This window comes from Vicia villosa, linkage group LG2 (assembly GCF_029867415.1).
Source record: "Vicia villosa cultivar HV-30 ecotype Madison, WI linkage group LG2, Vvil1.0, whole genome shotgun sequence".
Classification (NCBI taxonomy): domain Eukaryota; kingdom Viridiplantae; phylum Streptophyta; class Magnoliopsida; order Fabales; family Fabaceae; genus Vicia; species Vicia villosa.
The window spans coordinates 74,125,838-74,147,122 of record NC_081181.1 but is presented as its reverse complement, the minus strand read 5'-3'; positions in this window follow the sequence as shown (position 1 = coordinate 74,147,122).

The window sequence follows — 21,285 nt, the reverse complement described above, 5'->3', positions numbered from 1 at the left end:
TAACTTGAATTTCTTTGATCTTCAGAACATTCACAGCTTCTGATTCATGCTTCCATTTAGGACAGCTTCAGAACTTGAATTTCTTTGATCTTCAGAACATTCACAGCTTCTGATTCATGCTTCCATTTAGGACAGCTTCAGAACTTGAGTTTTCTGGATCTTTAGAACATTCACAGCTTCTGATTTCTGCTTCCCTCGGATAGCTTCAGAGCTTTGAATTTCTTCTTACATCACTTCATGCTAGATTGTATCAGAACATTGTTGAATGTACCAGAGCATCATCAGAGCATCTCTACATCCTGAAATGTTACAGAACAAAACTAAACGAAAAAAGTCAGCATGAAAGAGTTAGAACATAAAATGTGTATCAGAACATAAAATGTGTATCAGAACACAAAATATGTATCAGAGCCATATAAGCCATATAGAATATGTCAGATCCAATAGACAATGTATCAGAGCAAATAGACAATGATTTGGATCATATTCTACTATCAGAATTTCTGATCATTCTTGCTTCTTGCTTCTGATTCTGAAGCTTCCTAGCACTCAGCTTGCTTCAAGAATCCAAGAGCTTGATTCTCTAAAGAGTTGCTTCATCATCTCATTGCTCATCTCATTGCTCATCTCGTTGCTTCTCATGTTGATCTTGAATCTTCGATTCCTTCAACAACACAACTTAAAAACATATGAAGCTTGCAGCTTCTGTTAGAAAATGTGGGGTCTTTTTACTCGGTAACTGATAATATTAATCAGATCATTTATCATATATTTTCTCCCCCTTTTTGTCATAACATCAAAAAGCATGAAAAGATTCAGATGTAAAGCAAGAGACAAATGGAAAGAAACATAAATAACTTTTCATTGATTTCAACGAGAAAGATTACAAAAGAGGAATGCAGGAAAACAGATGCAGCAAGGAAAGAAAACTACAAAGACTTAAGATCTACAACTCTAACTTAGACATAATCCTAGCTAACATATCATGAATCCCTGCGGTCTTCTCAGTTTGTTCAGCCATGAAGGCTTGAAACTCTGCATGCCTGAGCAGCTTCCCAGAGAAAGAAGTAAATGAATACAAAAGAGGAACTGAGAACAGTTCACCAGGAGAGAGCGTATTCTCAGATGGGCTTTCCCTTAACATAGAAGTTAAGTCCTTAGGGAACCTTACTTCATCCAATATCTTAAGAAAGTCTTCTTCCTTTGGACAAAGGTTAATAACAGCATCAAGGAAGAGATCTGTCTTGAGAAAAAACTTGGAATGCCATCCTGAGAGATGTTTCTCATCCTGTAACCGATTAACCCTTCCATCCGTTCTATTCAAATAGATCATCCACTTTTGAGACTTAGTTTCTTCAACAGGTTTAAAGTTTTGATGAAGAGAACTGGGCGAAGGATTCATGATGAATGCTAGAACGATGAAGAGAGAACTAGGGTTATCACAAAAGATATTCATTAAAAAAAGAGAGAAAGAAAGCGAGAGCACAAAGATTGATTGAAGAATGCAAGGAAATGGAGAAATAAATAGAGGGAATGTGGGGAAGGAAAACGTTCTAGGGAAGGGAAACGTTTGACGGATAAAAAAACGTAAAGAACCATAAAAGAAATGATGAATGGCATTTAATGTTATTTGACGTGAGGAGAGATAATAATGACAAAAGACTAGATTTGCACAGTTACCTAAGTAGACGTCCCCTCAACTGCACGCACGCTTGTCCAGAAATAGTGAACATGTGTTTACCATCTGGATAGCCAGTTACAGCTGTTTTGCTTTTAAAGAGATTCTGAATCAACTTAGACAATGAAACGTTAGTAATAACTGAATCACAATTTCTAATTGATTTCAATCAGAACTTCTTATAACAAAAAATCCAATTTCATTTCAGAAGATACTCATACAAGATCTTCTCACCTTCTAATTCTGGGCATAAATCCATACTGATATTCTTCAGAATGAACTTAAACCTATCTTCAGCAAGGGGTTTTGTAAAGATATCAGCCCATTGATGGTCTGTATCCACAAAGTTTAAAGATATGACACCCTTCTGAACATAGTCCCTTATGAAATGATGTTTAATCTCAATATGTTTAGCTTTTGAATGTAAAATAGGATTCTTAGATAAACATATAGCAGAAGTATTATCACAGAAAATAGGAATGTTACTCTCATATATCTGAAAATCTTCCAGCTGACTTCTCATCCAGAGCATTTGTGTGCTACAACCAGCAGCAGCAACATATTCTGCTTCTGTTGTTGAGAGGGCAATAGTAGCTTGCTTCTTGCTGTACCATGAGATCAGATGACTTCCAAGAAATTGAAAACTTCCAGAAGTGCTCTTTCTTTCTATTCTATCTCCAGCATAGTTAGCATCACAGAATCCTACTAAGTTGTAATCTTTAGATTTTTTGTAAACTAAACCAACATTAGTAGTACCTTTCAGATACCTTAGAATTCTCTTAACCGCTGTTAAATGAGATTCTCTTGGATCTGATTGGAATCGAGCACACAAACAAACACTAAAGAGAATGTCAGGTCTAGAAGCAGTTAGATATAGAAGAGATCCAATCATACCTCTGTACAACTTCTGATCTACCTTCTTACTTACCTCATCCTTACCCAGTACACATGTTGGATGCATAGGAGTTTTGGCTTCTTTGCTTTCAGAAAGATTAAACTTCTTCAGAAGTTCTTTCACATACTTCGTTTGATGAACATAGGTTCCATCGGAAGTTTGGTTGATTTGAATCCCAAGGAAATACTTGAGTTCTCCCATCATGCTCATTTCAAATTCAGCCTGCATAGACTCAGCAAACTCCTTTCCAAGTGTAGCATTAGATGTTCCAAAGATAATATCATCAACATATATTTGACAAATTAAAATATCCTTTTTAAATGTTTTACAAAAGAGAGTAGTGTCCACTTTTCCTCTAGTGAAACCATTTTCCAGAAGGAAAGAACTCAAACGTTCATACCAAGCTCTAGGAGCTTGTTTCAATCCGTATAATGATTTCTTTAATTTAAAAACATGATTTGGAGACATGGAGTCTTCAAAACCAGGAGGTTGATGGACATAAACTTCTTCATCTATATAACCATTTAAGAAGGCACTCTTGACATCCATCTGATAAAGAGTGATGTTGTGTTGAGTGGCAAAAGAAATTAATAGACGAGTAGATTCTAACCTGGCCACTGGTGCAAAGGTTTCTGTGTAATCAATCCCTTCTTGCTGACTATAACCCTGAGCAACCAATCTGGCTTTGTTTCTTACCACTTCACCTTTCTCACTCAGCTTGTTTCTGAAAACCCACTTAGTACCGATGATGTTAAATCCTTTTGGTCTAGGAACCAAGTCCCATACATCATTCCTTGTAAACTGATTTAGTTCTTCTTGCATGGCAATTATCCAGTTTGGATCTTCTAGAGCTTGATCAACAGAAGTTAGCTCGATCAAAGAAACAAGACCTAATTGACATTCTGCATTGTTCTTAAGGAATGCCCTTGTTCTGATGGGATCATCTTTCTTTCCAAGGATCACATCTTCTGAATGAGCTGAGGCAAGTCTAGGTGATCTTCTGACAGTTGGTTCTTTAGAAATCCTCAGATTCTCTAAAGATGCTGCAACTTGATCTTCTGATCCATTGCTTCTGAGACTGCCAGCTTCTGCAGCTTTGCTTCTTGGTTCTACTTCTTCTGATATATCAATATCAAAATCTGCAAAATTTTCAAACTGCTTTGGTTTTTCAAGACCAAGCTTATCATCAAACCTGATATTGATTGATTCTTCAACAACCAATGTTTCAGTATTGTATACTCTGTAGCCTTTAGAGCGTTCAGAATATCCAAGAAGGAAACACTTTTGTGCTTTAGAATCAAACTTACCAAGATGATCTTTAGTATTCAGAATAAAACATACACATCCAAAAGGATGGAAATATGAAATGTTGGGCTTTCTGTTCTTCCACAATTCATAAGGAGTCTTATTTAGAATAGGTCTGATAGAGATTCTATTCTGAATATAACACGCAGTGTTTATTGCTTCTGCCCAGAAATGCTTAGCCATATTGGTTTCATTGATCATGGTTCTGGCCATTTCTTGTAGAGTCCTATTCTTTCGCTCTACAACTCCATTTTGCTGTGGAGTTCTAGGACAAGAGAAATCATGGGCAATACCATTTTCTTTGAAGAACTCCTCAAAGAATCTGTTCTCAAATTCACCACCATGATCACTTCTGACCTTTATGATCTTGCACTCTTTCTCAGATTGAATCTGAGTGCAGAATTCAAAGAACACTGAATGAGACTCATCCTTGTGTTTCAAGAACTTTACCCATGTCCAGCGGCTATAATCATCAACGATGACTAATCCATATTTCTTCCCTCTGACAGATGTTGTTTTGACTGGGCCAAACAGATCAATGTGCAAGAGTTCTAACGGCCTTGAGGTAGAAACAACATTTTTAGACTTGAATGCAGGTCTGGAGAACTTGCCCTTCTGACATGCTTCACAAAGAGCATCTGATTTGTATTTCAGATTTGGGAGTCCTCTGACCAGATTTAGTTTGTTAATCTGAGAAATCTTTCTCAAACTAGCATGTCCTAATCTTCTGTGCCAGACCCATTGCTCTTCAGAAACAGACATAAGACAAGTCACCTTCTACTTCTCAAGATCAGAAAGATCAATCTTATAAATGTTGTTCTTCCTCTTGCCTGTAAATAGGATTGAGCCATCCTTCTGACTTACAGCCTTGCAAGACTTTTGATTGAAGATTATATCATAACCATTGTCACTTAATTGACTTATGGACAATAAGTTATGCGTTAATCCTTCTACAAGAAGTACATTAGTTATGGAAGGAGAGTTACCAAGACTTATGGTTCCAGAGCCAATGATTTTGCCCTTCTGATCTCCTCCAAACTTGACTTCTCCACCTGGTTTAAGCACCAGGTCTTGGAATGTAGACCTTCTTCCCGTCATGTGTCGCGAGCACCCAGAGTCCAGGTACCATGACATTTTGCTTTCTGTCCTCTTTGCCGCCAAGGATATCTGCAATAGGAATAATCTTTTCCTTAGGTACCCACATTTTCTTGGGTCCTTTCTTGTTAGTTCTCCTCAAGTTCTGATTGAACTTGGGTTTAGCAAAATATTTAACAGGAGGAACAGCATGATATTTCTTATTCTGAGTTCCATGATATTTCTTAGGTTGTGTCACATGCTTCTTGGTGTGTGTTATGTGAAAACTTTGTGCATGTGATGTGTGCTTAATATCATGGGAGTGGCCAAATTTAAATTGGTTATACAGAGGCTTGTATGATATTTTCATATCATCCACAGATTCAAGCTTGTATGGGATTTCACCCTCATAACCAATGCCAACTCTCTTGTTTCCAGACACAGCATATATCATAGAAGCTAGCTGACTTCTGCCAATACTTCTAGATAAGAACTTCCTGAAACTTAAATCATATTCTTTCAGAATATGATTCAGACTGGGAGTGGATTTTTCTGAATCAGAAGGAGACCCAACATTATTGGATAATTTTAAAACTTTTTCTTTTAATTCAGAATTTTCCAACTCAAGCTTCTTAGTTTCAAATTCAAATTGCTTTTTCAGCTTTTTGTATTTGATACTAAGATGAGCTTTTAATTCAAGAAGCTCTGTTATACTGGAAACTAACTCTTCTCTAGATAGTTCAGAAAATACCTCTTCAGAATCTGATTCTGATGTAGATTCTGATCCATCATCTTCTGTCGCCATCAGCGCAAAGTTTGCCTGCTCTCCTTCAGAGTCTGATCCTGATTCTGATTCAGAATCATCCCATGTTGCCATAAGACCTTTCTTCTTATGAAACTTCTTCTTGGGATTCTCCTTCTGAAGTTTCGGACACTCATTCTTGTAATGTCCAGGCTCATTGCACTCATAGCAGACAGCCTTCTTCTTGTCAGATCTTCTGTCACCAGAAGATTCTCCTCGTTCAAATTTCTTTGAACTTCTGAAGCCTCTGAACTTCCTTTGCTTGCTCTTCCAGAGTTGGTTCACCCTTCTGGAGATCATGGACAGTTCATCTTCTTCTTCAGATTCTGATTCTTCAGGATCTTCTTCTCTAGCCTGAAAAGCGTTAGTGCATTTTTTAATATTAGATTTTAATGCAATAGACTTACCTTTCTTCTGAGGTTCATTAGCGTCAATTTCAATCTCATGACTCCTCAGGGCACTGATCAGCTCTTCCAAAGAAACTTCATTCAGATTCTTCGCAATCTTGAATGCAGTCACCATTGGGCCCCATCTTCTGGGCAAGCATCTGATGATCTTCTTTACATGATCAGCCTTGGTGTAGCCTTTATCCAGAACTCTCAATCCAGCAGTCAGAGTTTGAAATCTTGAAAACATCTTCTCAATGTCTTCATCATCCTCCATCTTGAAGGCTTCATATTTCTGGATTAGAGCAAGAGCTTTGGTCTCCTTGACTTGAGCATTTCCTTCATGAGTCATTTTCAAGGACTCATATATGTCATGGGCCGTTTCCCTGTTAGATATCTTCTCATACTCAGCATGAGAGATAGCATTCAGCAAAATAGTCCTGCATTTGTGATGATTCTTGAAATCTTTCTTTTGATCATCATTCATTTCGCTTCTCGTGAGCCTTACACCAGTAGCTTTAACAGGATGTTTGTAACCATCCAACAGAAGATCCCATAGATCAGCATCTAGACCAAGAAAGTAACTTTCCAGTTTATCTTTCCACTATTCAAAGTTTTCACCATCGAATATTGGTGGTCTAGTATAACCATTGTTACCATTGTATTGCTCAGCAGAGCCAGATGTAGATGGAGTCGGATTTGATTGAGATTCACCAGCCATCTTTTACTGAAACGTTTTTCTCTTCCTGAATCTTTTCTAAACACGGTTAAGTGCTTGCACCTTAGAACCGGCGCTCTGATGCCAATTGAAGGATAGAAAAACACTTAGAAAGGGGGGGTTTGAATAAGTGTAGTCTAAAAACTTGAACGATAAAAACAATATGCACAGTTATTTTTATCCTGGTTCGTTGTTAACTAAACTACTCCAGTCCACCCCCACGGAGTGATTTACCTCACCTGAGGAATTAATCCACTAATCGCAACAGATTACAATGGTTTTCCACTTAGTCCGCGACTAAGTCTTCCAGAGTATCCTGATCACAACCTGATCACTCCAGGAACAAATGCTTAGACACAAGCAAAGACTTTCTTAGAGTATCCTGACCACCACGTGATCACTCTAATTACAACTGCTTAGACACAAGCTAAGACTTCCTAGAGTATCCTGATCAACACTTGATCACTCTAGTTACTTACAAATTAATGTAATCAGATAAGAGTTTTACAATGCTTCTTAAAAGCTATAATCACAACAGTGATATTTCTCTTAACGTTTAAGCTTAATCTCACTAATATATTACAACAGCAATGTAGTGAGCTTTGATGAAGATGAAGTTTCTGAGCTTTGAATTTGAACAGCGTTTCAGCAAGTCTTTCAGAATAATTTCGTTCAGAATTCGTAACCTTGCTTCTCATCAGAACTTCATATTTATAGGCGTTGGAGAAGATGACCGTTGAGCGCATTTAATGCTTTGCGTGTTCCGTACAGCTTTGCATTTAATGTTTCACGCTTTTGTCAACTACCTCGAGCCTTGTTCACGCTGTGTCTACTGACGTTGCCTTTAATAGCTTCCAACGTTCCTTTTGTCAGTCAGCGTAGCCTGCCACCTGTACTTTCTTCTGATCTGATGTTTGAATATAATATTTGAATATCATCAGAGTCAAACAGCTTGGTGCATAGCATCTTCTTGTCTTCTGACCTTGAAGTGCTTCTGAGCGTGATACCATGAGAACTTCAGTGCTTCTGCTTCTGATCTCAAGTTCTTCTGATGCTTCCATAGACCCATGTTCTGATTCTGCCTTGACCATCTTCTGATGTCTTGCCAGACCATGTTCTGATGTTGCATGCTGAAACTTCTGAGACAAAGCTTCTAAGCGCTGATTTGTGCATACTCTTTATATATTTCTTGAAAGGGAAATTGCAATGTATTAGAGTACCACATTATCTCACACAAAATTCATATCCTTGTTATCATCAAAACTAAGAATATTGATCAGAACAAATCTTGTTCTGACAAAATATTTTTCAAAATACATTTCAATCCCTAAATTTATATCCTACAAAAAGAAATCTTTACATTTTTCTCTTTTAATAACTATCTACAGCGTATATTTGATTATTATTTTTAACATGTTCAATTCTTTAAAATATTTAATCTAACATGTCATCTACTATTTACAAAAAATTACATTGTGTAAACTATAGACGATTTTTTTTAAGGGGAAAGAAATATACTACATTCATTTAAGGTATAAAATACGGTTTTGTGAGAGTATAAATATTTATTTTAAACAAACTACCATAACTTTCCATACGTCTAGTATATATAAAATACTTTTTTTGAAAGGTATAAATATTTATTTAATTTGTATTATAGCCAACTAAAAAACTTAACACCTTGACCCCATATATATATATATATATATATATATATATATATATATATATATATATATATATATATATATATATATATATATATATATATATATATATATATATATATATATATATATATATATATATATGTTCTGGACTGGGCCAAGGGTAGGCCCAACACAGTTTCGGCCCAATAAACCTCAGAGGTCCAAGCTCCTCGGTGGCTCACCTCTGGGTCTAAAGCACCCATCTTAGATGTGCTCGGCAAGACCATCTTCGTGGACCAAGTAGCACCCGACCGGACTGGACCCCGAGTCGGTCGACCCTCGGCACCACGCTCCCCGCGAGCTGGGTTATGCCCGGCACATGCGCTCCGCACGAGCACCTTCATCGCCGAGGACCCTGCTCCTCGCAAGGCTCCTTCATATCCAACCCTCCGAATAGTACGGAGCCAACGTGGCCCATAAAAGACCGCGTCTCCCTTAAACTTCGGAGCGGTTAACCAGGACAGAGGGCACTCACGCACCTCCGATATTTCCGCTCAGGAAACCTGGCAGTCTCCTAGTTGGGCCTGGAAGTCCAACCCAGTAGCGAGATCATGGCCCAGCGCTGGGGGCTATAAATACCCTCTTTCACTAGAGGGTCAGGTATTCACTTCTTTCTAACCTTTAGCTCGTACTTGCACTCCTTTGCTCGTCTACTCACTTTGGCATCGGAGTACCTTGCAGGTACACCCCCCCTCCTCCTTCCTAGAAGATCCAGTCCGAGCAGCCAACGACGATTCTTCTGATCAGGTACGATCAGTGGCGCCGTCTGTGGGAAACTTGTTTCCCCATCTTTAACAAACAAAGATCAAAGCTAATCCTTTCACGATCGTCATGGCTGACAACAACAACTTCCCAAGCGCTGATCCTTTCCTCCTGCAACAGCTAATCGAGGAGTCCACCCGCGAGGGGGCGAATCGTCGTAGACAGGAAGGAAATCGGCATACCCCCGCCGGGCAGAGAAGGCCCGGGCATGAGACCTCGCAACCTAGGAGGCAGCAGATCCAGAGCATCCAGCAACTGCAGGGCCTCCAATAGGTTCAGAACGTCAAACAAGTTCCTCCCGAGGGACACGTTCAGAACGGGGAAGACGAGCAGGCCCGAACCCACAATGGGCCAGAACATCCCCAAAATGAGAATGAGACTGGCGCCAGGGACGGGCATACTGCCTCCTCGTTCACCCACACCTCCGACAGGCGAAGAGTCCGTCACGAAGAAGAGGAAGAGCAAATCAACATCCCCGAGGGTGCCGACCCCACCACTGTCCTCCTGCTCAAAGAACTGCAGAAGACAAACAGCCTCCTCCGAATCCAGGACGACCGTATCCACGAGCTGGAAAGGAAGCGACGACACCGCTCCCCTCCGCGGAGGCACTATCGGTCGCGCTCCTATTCCTCCTCACGCTCACCACCGAGGAGACACCGTCGGCGTTCCCCATCTTCTTCACGCTCTCCACCTAGGAGATACCATCGCCGGAGATCATATTCCCGCTCTCCACCTCGAAAGAGCAGGAGAAATCAGAGACCGGAAGCCACTGAAGAAAGAAGCCTCTCCCCTGAACGGGATCTCCGAGGCCCTTCCAAAGCTGTGCTGAAACCCTGCGAACGTCCCCCTCCCCGGGACAACCGCGCTATCCCAGACAATGTCCAGAGAAAGCTCCGGCAAGGCAGACACTCAACCTCCCCGGGACCAAGTGACGAGGAGGACTTCCGCAGCCCTTTGTCCGAAAATATCCGGAGAGCCCGCCTCCCTCGGGGGATGGAGAAACCACCAGTGTTGGACCAATACGACGGAATCACTGACCCTGACGACCATATTCGGAGCATCGAAGCTGTCATGGACTATCACGTCGTCAAGGGCTCTATCAAATGCCGCATCTTCCCGACCACCCTCAGGAAAGGAGCGATGACTTGGTACAGAAACCTCCGTCCCAACTCCATCCACTCCTGGACCGAGCTCAAGGAACTCTTCTTGAGCCACTTCACAGCCTCCCGTCGGCAACCGAAATCGGAAGCCAATCTCGAGGCCGTGATACAAGGACCCAACGAGCCCTTCGAGATTACCTCGACAGGTTCAACAAGGAAGCCGTCCAAGTACAGACGGCCGACTACATAAAGAGATACCTCTTAGAACGAGGACTTCTCCCCGGAAGTGACTTCAAGAAGGCCATAAAAATTGAGAAAGTGCACACTATGAACGCCCTCCTCCGCAAAGCCCAAGCATTCATCGTTTTCGAGGAAGGCGAGGCAGCCGCGATCAAAGCTTCGAGGGGCAATGATGTTGCTCGCAGCTCGAACCTCGACGACTCAGGCTCGCGTCGAGGACATGATAAGAGGAGAGACGATAGGTCCCGTGACGCCAAAGAGCGCCGAGGACCGGCAGGCCGGTTCAACGAATACACTCCCTTGAACGTCTCGCGCGAAAAAATCCTGGCCGACTGCCAAAACACCGAGTTCAAGAACTCCAGCATCAGGCCCCCGAAGCAAAATCCCACCAGACCGGGGACTGACAAATCCAAATACTGCAAGTACCACAAGAGTCACGGGCATCTGACCGATGAATGCATATATCTCAAAGATGCCATCGAGACCCTGATTAAAGAGGGCCGCCTGTCGAAGTACACGAAGAAGGGAGAACCTCCTCGAAGAGAAGCCCCTCGGAACTCTGACGAGGGCAATTCACCAGACAGCAGACCGCTTCAAGTCGCGCTATCATAACTCGACCGGAAGACTTCATTCCTTCGGTCGGCGTGACGACTGCCTACAGCACCTGGGAACACTTCCCGACCGCATTGGTCATCTCCAACGGCGGTGACCCTGGCTCTCTCACCATCAGCTCAGTAAAAAGAAAATTCGATGAGCTGATCAGCGCCAATTCGGATCTCGCCCCTACTCTGCGAAAGTTCAAAGGAAAATCAGATCCGATCACATTCTACTTGGAAGAGCTGCCCGGCGGAGCTCCGAATGCCACGATCCCCCTGCTCGTCCGAGCCAGAATGGCTAACTTCGACGTCCGTCGAGTCCTGGTCGACGAAGGCAGCTCGGTCGACATCATGTATTCTCACCTCTTCCGGACACTCCAGCTGGACGACTCACACCTCACTCCTTATGTGGGTTCTAATCTCCAAGGCTTCAACGGGGCTACCACCAACCGTGGGGTTACGTCGAACTGATCGTCACCTTCGGGGAAGGGGAAGCATCCAAGCAGGTCAAGACGAGATTCTTGGTGATCAACTGCAAGACTCTCTACAACTGCATCATCGGACGCCCTACTCTGGCCGAGCTCACTGTCGTCCCCTCGACCGTGCACCTGAAGATGAAATTCTACACAAAGCGGGGACGAGTGGCCACTATCAACGCAGACATCGAAGCCGCTAGAAGGATCTTCGATGCCTCCGTAAAGGGGTTGCAACTGATCGCCCCTCCATCAGACTCCAACAAGAAGCCGAGGGCCGAAGACTAATATCATCCGGAAGATCAACACCCACCAACAAACGTCAGCTCATTCGACCTGGATGCTCGATTCACAGACGAAGAGCTGAAGAATGGCGAAGAGACGAGACCAAAGGTAACTCACCCCGTCCGGCCTGTTCCAGCCGGGGACTTCGACCTCATCCCGTTGGGCGACAACCCCGACAAAGCGGTAAAAATCAGCAAGGACATCCCAAATCTACCGAGGAAGCAGCTCGTAGCATGTCTCCAAGCCAACGCCGACTTGTTCGCCTGGAGCGCAGCGGAAATGCCCGGACTCGACCCTGAGGTCGCCTGTCACCACCTCTCCATTGATCCAGCCGTGAAGGCGGTAGTTCAACATAGGCGCCGGCAGTCTCCCGAGAAAGCGGTGTTAGAACAAGATTTGTTCTGATCAATTATCTTAGTTTTGATGATAACAATAATATGAATTTTGCTTAAGATAATATGGTACTCTAATCCAATGCAATTTCCTTTTCAGGAAATATATAAAGAGTATGCATAATTCAGCGCTCAGAAGCTTTGTCTCAAAGGGTTCAGCATGCAACATCAGAACATGGTCTGGCAAGACATCAGAAGATGGTCGAAGCAGAATCAGAACATGGGTCTATGGAAGCATCAGAAGAACACAAGATCAGAAGCACTGAAGTTCTGATGGTATCACGCTCAGAAGCACTTCAAGGTCAGAAGATCAGAAGATGCTTTGCACCAAGCTGTTTGACTCTGATGATATTCAAACGTTGTATTCACAAACATCAGATCAGAAGGAAGTACAAGTGGCAAGCTACGCTGACTGACAAAAGGAACGTTAAAAGCTACTAAAGGCAACGTCAGTAGACACAGCGTGAACAAGGCTCGAGGTAGTTGACAAAAGCGTATAACATTAAATGCGATGCTGTACGGAACACGCAAAGCATTAAATGCACTCAACGGTCATCTTCTCCAACGCCTATAAATATGAAGTTCTGATGAGAAGCAAGGTTAACGATTCTGCACAAAACAACTCATATTAACTTGCTGAAACTCTGTTCTACTCAAAGCTCAGAATCTTCATCTTCATCAAAGCTCACTACATTGCTGTTGTAATATATTAGTGAGATTAAGCTTAAACGTTAAGAGAAATATCACAGTTTGTGATTATAGCTTTTAAGAAGCAATTGTAATACTCTTAGAATTGATTACATTAAGTTGTAAGGAACTAGAGTGATCGTGTGTATCAGAATACTCTAGGAAGTCTTAGAGGTTATCTAAGCAGGTTGTAACTAGAGTGATCGTGTGGATCAGAATACTCTAGAAAGTCTTAGAGGGTATCTAAGCAGTTGTTCCTGGAGTGATCAGTGTGTGATCAGAAGACTCTGGAAGACTTAGTTGCTGACTAAGTGGAGAACCATTGTAATCCGTGCGATTAGTGGATTAAATCCTCAGTTGAGGTAAATCATCTCTGCGGGGGTGGACTGGAGTAGTTTAGTTAACAACGAACCAGGATAAAAATAACTGTGCAATTTATTTTTATCTGTCAAGTTTTTAAAGCTACACTTATTCAAACCCCCCCTTTCTAAGTGTTTTTCTATCCTTCAATTGGCATCAGAGCGCCGGTTCTAAGGTGCAAGCACTTAACCGTGTTTAGAAAAGATTCAGGAAGAGAAAAACGCTTCAGTAAAAGATGGCTGATGAAACTGCAAAGTCTACATCTACATCTGGCTCTGCTGAGCAACACAACGGTAACAATGGTTATACTAGACCGCCGGTATTTGATGGTGAAAACTTTGAATACTGGAAAGATAAACTGGAAAGTTACTTTCTTGGTCTAGATGGTGATCTATGGGATCTTCTGATGGATGGTTACAAACATCCAGTAAATGCCAGTGGCGTAAAGCTGACAAGGCAAGAAATGAACGATGATCAGAAGAAGCTTTTCAGGAATCATCATAAATGCAGAACTGTTTTGCTGAATGCTATCTCTCATGCTGAGTATGAGAAGATATCTAACAGGGAAACGGCCTATGACATATATGAGTCTTTGAAAATGACTCATGAAGGAAATGCTCAAGTCAAGGAGACTAAAGCTCTCGCTTTAATCCAGAAGTATGAAGCCTTCAAGATGGAGGATGATGAAGACATTGAAAAGATGTTTTCAAGATTTCAAACTCTTACTGCTGGATTGAGAGTTCTTGACAAGGGATACACCAAGGCTGATCACGTAAAGAAGATCATCAGAAGCTTACCCAGAAGATGGGGTCCTATGGTGACTGCATTCAAGATTGCAAAGAATCTGAATGAAGTTTCTCTGGAAGAGCTCATCAGTGCCTTGAGGAGTCATGAAATAGAGCTGGACGCAAATGAGCCTTAAAAGAAAGGTAAGTCTATTGCATTAAAATCCAATATCAAGAAATGCACTAACGCTTTTCAGGCTAGAGAAGAAGATCCTGAAGAATCAGAATCTGAAGAAGAAGATGAACTGTCCTTGATCTCCAGAAGGCTAAATCAACTCTGGAAGAACAAGCAAAGGAAGTTCAGAGGCGTCAAAAGTTCAAAGAAATTTGAACGTGGAGAATCTTCTGATGACAGAAGATTTGACAAGAAGAAGGTCATGTGCTATGAATGCAATGAGCCTGGACACTTCAAGAATGAATGTCCAAAACTTCAGAAGGAAAATCCCAAGAAGAAGTTTCATAAGAAGAAAGGTCTTATGGCAACCTGGTATGAGTCAGAAGATGATTCAGACTCTGAAGATGAGCAGGCTAACTGTGCGCTGATGGCGACAGAAGATGACGGATCAGAATCTACATCAGAATCAGATTCTGAAGAGGTATTTTCTGAACTTACTAGAGATGAGTTAGTTTCCGGTCTAACTGAACTTCTGGAATTCAAGTCTCAGATTAGTCTCAAATACAAAAAGCTGAAAAAGCTATTTGAATTTGAAACAAAGAAGCTTGAGTTGGAGAATTCTGAATTAAAAGAAAAACTTTTAAAATTATCCAATAATGTTGGATCTCCTTCTGATTCAGAAAAATCCACTCCTAGTCTAAACCATATTCTGAAAGAATATGATTTAAGTTTCAGGAAGTTCTTATCTAGAAGTATTGGCAGAAGTCAGCTAGCTTCTATGATATATGCTGTGTCTGGAAACAAAAGAGTCGGCATTGGTTTTGAGGGTGAAACCCCATACAAACTTGAACCTGTTGATGAAATGAAATTCACATACAAGCCATTGTATGATCAGTTCAAGTATGGCCACTCCCATGATATTAGGCACACTTCACATGCTCAAAGTTTTCACATAACACACACCAAAAAGCATGTGACACAACCTAGGAAATATCATGAAACTCATATTAAAAATTATCATGCTGTTCCTCCTATTGCTTACAATGTTAAACCCAAGTTCAATCAGAACTTGAGAAAATCTAACAAGAAAGGACCCAAGAAGATGTGGGTACCTAAGGATAAGATTATTCCTATTGCAGATATCCTTGGCTGCAAAAAGGACAAAGCACAACATGTCGTGGTACCTGGACTCTGGATGCTCACGACACATGACAGGAAGAAGGTCTATGTTCCAAGACCTGGTGCTTAAGTCCGGAGGAGAAGTCAAGTTTGGAGGAGATCAGAAGGGCAAGATAATTGGCTCTGGAACTATAAAGTCTGGTAACTCTCCTTCCATTTCTAATGTACTTCTTGTAGAAGGATTAACACATAACCTCTTATCTATCAGTCAATTGAGTGACAATGGTTATGATATAATCTTTAATCAAAAGTCTTGCAAGGCTGTAAATCAGAAGGATGGCTCAATCCTATTTACAGGCAAGAGGAAGAACAACATTTATAAGACAGATCTGCAAGATCTTATGAGTCAGAAGGTGACTTGTCTTATGTCTGTTTCTGAAGAGCAGTGGGTCTGGCACAGAAGATTAGGTCATGCTAGTTTGAGAAAGATTTCTCAGATTAACAAACTGGATCTTGTCAGAGGACTCCCTAATCTGAAATTCAAATCAGATGCTCTTTGTGAAGCATGTCAGAAGGGCAAGTTCTCCAAACCTGCATTCAAGTCCAAGAATGTTGTTTCTACCTCAAGGCCATTAGAACTCTTGCACATTGATCTGTTTGGCCCAGTCAAAACAGCATCTGTCAGAGGGAAGAAATATGGATTAGTCATCGTAGATGATTATAGCCGCTGGACGTGGGTAAAATTCTTGAAACACAAGGATGAGTCTCATTCAGTGTTCTTTGATTTCTGCATTCAGATTCAATCTGAAAAAGAGTGTAAAATCATAAAGGTTAGAAGTGATCATGGTGGTGAATTTGAGAACAGATCCTTTGAAGAATTCTTCAAAGAAAATGGTATTGCCCATGATTTCTCTTGTCCTAGAACTCCACAGCAAAATGGAGTTGTAGAACGAAAGAATAGGACTCTGTAAAAAATGGCCAGAACCATGATCAATGAAACCAATATGGCTAAGCATTTCTGGGCAGAAGCAATAAACACTGCATGCTATATTCAGAATAGAATCTCTATCAGACCTATTCTAAATAAGACTCCTTATGAATTGTGGAAGAATAAAAAGCCCAACATTTCATATTTCCATCCTTTTGGATGTGTATGCTTTATTCTGAACACTAAAGATCATCTTGGTAAGTTTGATTCCAAAGCACAAAAATGTTTCCTTCTTGGATATTCTGAACGCTCAAAAGGCTACAGAGTATACAATACTGAAACATTGATTGTAGAAGAATCAATCAATATCAGGTTTGATGATAAGCTTGGTTCTGAAAAACCAAAGCAGTTTGATAATTTTGCAGATTGTGATATTGATATATCAGAAGTTGTTGAGCCAAGAAGCAACGCATCAGAAGCAGAGCTTCTCAGAAGCAAAGAATCTGAAGATCAAGTATCAGCTTCTCTGGAGAATCTAAGCATTTCTGAAGAACCATCTGTCAGAAGATCATCCAAACTCATCTCTGGTCATTCAGAAGATGTCATTCTTGGAAAGAAGGATGATCCAATCAGAACAAGAGCATTCCTTAAGAACAATGCAGACTGTCAATTAGGTCTTGTATCTTTGATCGAGCCAACTTCTGTTGATCATGCTCTAGAAGATCCAGACTGAATAATTGCTATGCAAGAAGAACTGAATCAGTTTACAAGGAATGATGTTTGGGATCTTGTTCCTAGACCAGATGGATTCAATACAATAGGTACAAAATGGGTCTTCAGAAACAAGCCCAGAATGAGAAGATGAGAAGTTCTTATGTATGGGTATCTTCTAAAATGAAATTTTTTTTTAAGAAGTTCTGATTGAAATCAATTAGAAATTGTGATTCAGTTATTACTAATGTTTCATTGTCTAAGTTGATTCAGAATCTCTTTAAAAGCAAAACAGCTGTAACTGGCTATCCAGATGGTAAACACGTGTTCACTATTCCTGGACAAGCGTGCGTGCAGTTGAGGGGACGTCTACTTAGGTAACTGTGCAAATCACGTCTTTTGTCATTATTATCTCTCCTCACGTCACGTAACATTAAATGTTTTTCATCATTTACTCTCCTTCAGTTTTCTTTTTATATTCTTCAAACGTTTCTTTTCCCTCTTATATTTCTCTCACTTTGCATTCAGTTTCTTTTTCGTTCTCTACCTTTGCATTCATATCATAAACCCTAGCAGTTTCCAATATCTGCAACTTCATCATGAATCCATCGTCAAGCTCTGGGAATCAAGATAATGATCGGAAACAAAAGAGAAAGGCAACTGCTGAACCAGAAACCAAACCAAAAAGAGTAAGGATCACCTATGACCCTCTCAAAGTGAACCCGTTTGAAGCTATGATGTCTGGAAATTACTCTAGACGTGTGTATCAACCCCTTGACGGTACCCCTCAATCACCTCCCTCTTCACAGACCTCCACCACCTCTTCCTCCTCATTCATCCTCTCGGAACCACCTTCTTCACCATCTGATATCTCCTCTCCTTCAACCCATCCATCAGATATTTCTTCATCTCTCTCACACCCTTTTCCCACCAGAACACCTAATCCCTATAGTGTTGTTTTTCCCGACTCCAGATTCACTGTCAACCCTCCAACCCCTACCACTCAATCATTTCTGGAGCTTTTACATTCTGATGTAAATGGCTGGTTGGAGATTCTGGGTGCTGCTCACCTTAACCATCTGGATGAGTATGCTACGAGCAACCTTTGGGATACCTTTCGTCAGGATTTTCTGGCTAAGGCTACAGACATTCAGAGAAGGATTATGTCTGAAGCTCCTGGTGTTCGTGGTCTTCGGTTGGAAGTTGGTGAAAGCAGCTATCACCATCTCATCAGGAACAGAAGTGTTCTTGAGGAGAAGATACCAGCAGATGAGTTGGAAGAAGAAAATCTCTGCAGAGACATCGTGGTGTGGAGACCATGGTTTCCTGTGCTGACTGGAGATTTTCAGTGGCTGTTCAACTGGTTCAGAATGAACCCTTCTGAAAAAGCACCTCACATGGTCTTTCCAGTAGTGGTTTATCCTGCTGAAGTTGCTGGTCCTACTCCTCCAACAAACCTAGCAGCTATTCTTCAAGCGTTGGAAGTTGGAACTTCTGAACTTCCTGAACCAGAATATGCTAAGGCTACTTCTGAGTCAGACTCAGATGAGGAAATGGAAGATGCACAAGCTGAAGATCTACCAGAAGATCACCCTGCTGAGATTGCTGTCCCTTTTGGCAGAAATTCAGGTGCCTCTTCTTCTGGTGAAACCTCGACTCTGATGGAGACCTTGGAAGCTCTTCATCAGAATCAAGCTATGCTGGCTTCTCGCCTGGACGCGCAAGAAGTAGCCAATGCTGAGTTTCGCTCCTTCATGGCAAGGCAAGCTACAAGCACTGACGGGATTCATGATGTTCTGGCGCGAATTTTGCGTAGGCTAGGATCTTAGTCCTTTGGTCTGTGTAGTTTTTCTTTCCTTGTTACATCTGTTTTCCTGCATTCCTCTTTTGTAATCTTTCTTGTTGATTATCAATGAAAAGTTTCTTTGGTTTTACATTCCAGTGATTTTATTTGTCGTTTTATTCATCTGAATTTTTTGAAATATTCTTTTTGATGTTATGACAAAAAGGGGGAGAAGATAAATGATAAATGATTTGATTAATCTATCAGTTGCTGGGTAAAGCTCCCACACATTTTTCTAACAAGAACTGCAAGTTCTATATGGTTTAAGTGTTTTGCAGGTATAAAGAAGTGAAGAGAACCTTCAAAGCAAACACAAGAAGCAAAACCATAAGAAGTGTTATTCTGTAAAAAGAATAAACTCATGGAAACTGAAGCAAGCTGAGTGCTGTCAAGCTTCAGAAATCAGAAGCAAGAAAGAAGAATGAATCAGAAGCACTGATAATAGAATTTGATCCATATTTGTCTATTTGCTTTGACAAAATTCTATTTGCTCTGATACATTATTTCAGCCTATATGGCTCTAATACATATCATGTGTTCGAATATACATTTTATGTTCTGACTCGTTCATGCTGACTTTTGTCGTTTAGTTTTTGTTCTGTAACATTTCAGGATGTAGAGATGCTCTGATGATGCTCTGGTACATTCAACAATGTTCTGATACAAATCTAGCATGAAGTGATGTTGGTAGAAATTCAAAGCTCTGAAGCTATCCGAGGGAAGCAGAAATCAGAAGCTGTGAATGTTCTAAAGATCCAGAAAACTCAAGTTCTGAAGCTGTCCTAAATGGAAGCAGAAATCAGAAGCTGTGAATGTTCTGAAGATCAAAGAAATTCAAGTTCTGAAGCTATCCTAAATGGAAGCAGAAATCAGAAGCTGTGAATGTTCTGAAGATCAAAGAAATTCAAGTTCTGAAGCTGTCCTAGATGGAAGCAGGAATCAGAAGCTGTGAGTGTTCTAGGGATCTAAAGAAATTCTAGTTCTGAAGCTGTCCAATGGAAGCAGAAGTCAGAAGCTATGAATTCTCTGAAGACAGAAGCTTATGTGATCGTCTCTACCGAAATAATCAGGGAAGTCTTTTATTAAAGTTCTTCGAGTATTTATTTCAGGGGGAGATTATTTATCTCTGGGGGAGATTGTTAATCTCAGGGGGAAACATATTCATATGCTTATGCTATAGCTGTGTAATTTGTCTTTTGCCGTCTGCTCTTTCTGATCGCAAATTCATATCATTTATATATGTTTTTGTCATCATCAAAAAGGGGGAGATTGTTAGAACAAGATTTGTTCTGATCAATTATCTTAGTTTTGATGATAACAATAATATGAATTTTGCTTAAGATAATATGGTACTCTAATCCAATGCAATTTCCTTTTCAGGAAATATATAAAGAGTATGCATAATTCAGCGCTCAGAAGCTTTGTCTCAAAGGGTTCAGCATGCAACATCAGAACATGGTCTGGCAAGACATCAGAAGATGGTCGAAGCAGAATCAGAACATGGGTCTATGGAAGCATCAGAAGAACATGAGATCAGAAGCACTGAAGTTCTGATGGTATCACGCTCAGAAGCACTTCAAGGTCAGAAGATCAGAAGATGCTTTGCACCAAGCTGTTTGACTCTGATGATATTCAAACGTTGTATTCACAAACATCAGATCAGAAGGAAGTACAAGTGGCAAGCTACGCTGACTGACAAAAGGAACGTTAAAAGCTACTAAAGGCAACGTCAGTAGACACAGCGTGAACAAGGCTCGAGGTAGTTGACAAAAGCGTATAACATTAAATGCGATGCTGTACGGAACACGCAAAGCATTAAATGCACTCAACGGTCATCTTCTCCAACGCCTATAAATATGAAGTTCTGATGAGAAGCAAGGTTAACGATTCTGCACAAAACAACTCATATTAACTTGCTGAAACTCTGTTCTACTCAAAGCTCAGAATCTTCATCTTCATCAAAGCTCACTACATTGCTGTTGTAATATATTAGTGAGATTAAGCTTAAACGTTAAGAGAAATATCACAGTTTGTGATTATAGCTTTTAAGAAGCAATTGTAATACTCTTAGAATTGATTACATTAAGTTGTAAGGAACTAGAGTGATCGTGTGGATCAGAATACTCTAGGAAGTCTTAGAGGTTATCTAAGCAGGTTGTAACTAGAGTGATCGTGTGGATCAGAATACTCTAGAAAGTCTTAGAGGGTATCTAAGCAGTTGTTCCTGGACTGATCAGTGTGTGATCAGAAGACTCTGGAAGACTTAGTTGCTGACTAAGTGGAGAACCATTGTAATCCGTGCGATTAGTGGATTAAATCCTC